Source organism: Pteropus vampyrus, unplaced genomic scaffold (assembly GCF_000151845.1).
Source record: "Pteropus vampyrus isolate Shadow unplaced genomic scaffold, Pvam_2.0 Scaffold281, whole genome shotgun sequence".
Classification (NCBI taxonomy): domain Eukaryota; kingdom Metazoa; phylum Chordata; class Mammalia; order Chiroptera; family Pteropodidae; genus Pteropus; species Pteropus vampyrus.
The window spans coordinates 1252643-1256827 of record NW_011889062.1 but is presented as its reverse complement, the minus strand read 5'-3'; positions in this window follow the sequence as shown (position 1 = coordinate 1256827).

The following is a 4185-nucleotide window of genomic DNA, read 5'->3' as shown; positions in this document are numbered from 1 at the left end:
ATTAAGGTTAGGGTTAACCTTTTGTCCAGGTTCATGCCCATTTTCTCATTATTACTATCATTATCATTATTATTATTGCTCTCTCTTATTCTCAAAACTGTACTTCTTTGGATGACAAATATATGGTTACCTTAGCTCAAATGGTAGTTATAGCCGAGACAAAATTATGCACACTTATATCAAAAAAGATTATTAGAAATGTTTAAACAATTTAAAAGCTAGTGATTTTTTGCTATGTAATAGTATTAAAGTATCTTTAAGTGTATTTGGAATCTTAAAAAAGGTTAAAATAATTTTTTAAAAGATTCTAAATAACTTTAGACCTAATTGGTTGAAAATGTACTTTTTCAAGGTGAAATAAGCTTAGCAGTAAAAGTATATTTTATAAATCGACTTTATAATTTTTGTCTATATAATATTTCCTGTTACTTGAAGAAGACAAATGATGTTTGAAACCACAAAGTAAATTAAAGGTTTTCTTCATCATTAGTTACACAAATTAGAGGAAATGTCAGTTTTATATTAATATTTAATAATAACTTGATTAAATTTTGATTGAAAGCCTGTTTGTTTACATGTTATGAAAATTTATTTGATATAAAGTTTATAGATTTAGGTGATGTTTACATTATGTCAGTTTCTGAGTTTACATATGCCACACAAATTTGGTGCCTATATGACAGCCTCTAAATAAGTTGGAATTTGGGGAAAAAATAGCAAAATAGTAGAATTTGTGCTTAGGAAGTTTTTCAAAATCAAATTTTAACTTTTTAATTCTATCAGCTTGTTCTGTAATTTAAAATAATTGAAAGAGATCATATATACTGACATGAAAACAATCTCTATGATTGTTGTTCACTCTTTTGGAAACCTGTTTGCCAGGCCTACTACCTACTCAGATCCATCCTCTGAGCTTCTTTGCCTTGTGAGTCTTGTCTCTGTGAACTGCACCACTCAGTCTCTCTTGGCCTGAATATCAAATAAGGGACATTTAAAAATATGCAAAAAATCTGGACACCTTACCAAGGAGTATACGCAGATAGCAAATCAGCATATGAAAAGATGCTCCATATCACATGTCATCAGGGTAATGCATATTAAAACAACAGTGAGGTACCACTATACACCTGTTAGAATGGCCAAAAGCCAGAATATTGATGGCGCCAGATACTGATAGGATGTAGAGCAACAAGAACTCTCATCCATTGCTGATCGGAATGCAAAAATGGTATAGCCACTTTGAAAGACATTTTTGTTTTTAACAAAAATAAACATAGTCTTGCTATACATAGCAGTTTCACTCCTAGATATTTACCCAATTGATCTGAAAATGTATGTTTACAAAATAAATCTTCATGTGAATGGTTACAGTTGCTTTATTCCTAATTACCTCAAACTGCAAGCAACAAAGATAGCTTTCATTGGTGAATGGATAAACAAATTGTGGTACATCTATCCAATGGAATATTATTCAGTGGTAAAAGAAATGAGCTATCAACCCAAGAAAATACATGAAGTATCCTTAAGTGCATATTTCTAAGTGAAAGAAGACTGTCTGAAAAGGTTATATAATTCCAATTATATGACATTCTGGAAAAGTTAAAACTATAAAGACAATAAAAAGTCAAGAGATTTCCATGGGGAGCAGGGGAAGGAGGGGGAGAATATTATAATAGGTGAACAATAGTTTATTTAAGGGAGTGAAACTATCCTGTGTGATATTGTATGGTGAATAAGTATTATGCATTTGTCAAAAACCTATAGAATTTTATAGCACAGAGTGAAACTTAATGTATGCAAATACTTAAAAAATTATCTAGAAGATTAAAGAATCCCAGGATGGAATGCAGACTGTGGCAAAAGAATCTGAGTGCATTGTATTACAAATGTATGAAAAAAACCTCAATGAAGGCAGAAGGGAAGCAAGGTGCTAATGTAAATACCTTTGGAAATGAGTGGAGCCTGTAATGCTTAAGGCAAAAAGAACTTCACATAAACACAGTACTTTAGTTGATAAACCTTTTCCCCATAGGGTAAAAGTTAATAGTGTTGATACTGCTATATACATACATATGTACATACATATATATATACACACACACACACTTGAATTGAACAATTAAGTAAATAAAAGATAGTGGAAGCCAATTTCTCACTGTTAGAGGTTAGAGATAAGCAGGGGGAAGAGCTACAATGATCTATATGGTAAAGGATGAGAGCTGGAGACATCTGTATGAATTCACTTTGAGCTTAATATAGAAACAGATGGTTACATATAGAAATATTTATATAGATATGTGAATATACACAGGTTAGTATACACAATTATATTTTCTTACTATCAACTGAGAGGTCCTAGAGACAATGACACCCCAGTAACAAGTACATCTAGCACTGAGATGTACCCTTCTCCAAGAAGAGAAACCAGGGCTTCTTGGATTACCAGTTGATTTTAGGACTGGGTCAGGAAATATGTAAGATGGTTCTGGAGCATGGTGTAATGCTAGAAAGTAAGAAAGTGTTAGGGACTAAATGTGTCTTCCCCAAATTTATATATTGAAATCTAATCCTCGATGTGATAGTGTTTGAAGTTGGGGCCTTGGCGAGGTAATTAGGACAAATGTGGAGCCTTTAGTAATGGGATTACTGCACTTATAAGAAGAGGCAAAGAGAGGTAGCTCTCTCTCTGTCTGCCATTTGAGGATAAAATGATAAGTCAACAGTCTACCATCCAGAAGAGGGTTCTCATCAGAACTTAACTATGCTGATAGCATTATCTTGGACTTCCAGGATCAAAAAATGTGAGAAATAAATTTCTGTTGTTTATAAGCCACTTAGTCTATGGTACTTTACTATAGCAACCTGAAACATTTAAGACAGGAAGTGCTCAAAACAAAACAAAAATCTACACTGATGGTGTATGTTGAAGGGTTAACAGAGCCAACTGAAAGAACTGCAAATTGCCAAAACTGGACAAATTTGAGTAATAAAATAAAGATTGGATTATAATCCAAAGTATAGAATAAACAAGACAATCAGAAAACGTTATATATCAATCTATACTGATATAAATAATTGAATGAATGAATGAATGAATGAATGAATAAATAAATAAATAAATAGAAGAGGCAAATCTCCTTTGTAGAAGAATCACAAATAACTTATCTAGATATACTACCTTCATGGAAGGGGAGCATGAACCCTTACTCCTTAAGTGAACAGTGTGTACAGTGACTTTCTTCCTAAGAATATAATATAAAAAGGAGGGAAAATGAGCAATGAGACTACCTGACAAACATTACCTCAGCCAGGTGATCAAGGTTAACAACATTGAAAATATTAAATTACAAATCAAGTTGACAGTATGTGTCCTTGATATGTTGTGACAAAATAATTTTATCTTTATGGTTTTCCTCTCTAGCACCCATAACTCCAGTATTACTATGAGGAAAACAAATTCGAACTAAGGAGCATTCAACAAAATACTCGACATGTATTCCTCAAAACTGTCAAGGTCATCAAAAACAGGGAAAATCTGAAAAATTGTCATAGGAAGAGTCTAAGCAGATATGACACGTAAATATCATATACTATCCAGGATGAGATGTTGGAACACAAAAAGAATATAGCTGACCCTTGAACAATGCGGGTGCTAGGAGCAGTTGAAAATCCATGTGTAACTTTTGATTCTCCCAAAACTTAACTACTAAATAGCTTACTGTTGACTGGAAGCCTTACCGATAACATAAGCAGTCAATTAACACATATTTTTTTAATGTTATATATATGATATACTGTATTCTTACAATAAACTAAGCTAGAGAAAAGCAAATATTATTAAGAAAATAATAAAGAAAAGACATTTAGGGACTGTACGTATTTACTGAAAAATCCATGTATAAGTGGACCTACACAGTTCAAGGATAAGCTGTAAAAGATAATAACTCTGTAAACTTGAATAAAGTATGGACTTTATTTAATTATAATAGGTCAATATTGGTTCATCACCTGTAACAAATGTACCACACTAATGTCAGATGTTAATAATGGAGAAACTGCAATGCAGGGTATAAACTCTGCATTATCATCTAAATTATTTTCTGTAAATCTAAAACTGTTCTAAAAAAACTCTTGAAAAAAGTGTCTATCATAGAGTCTGACACATAGTACGTGATAATCAATGCA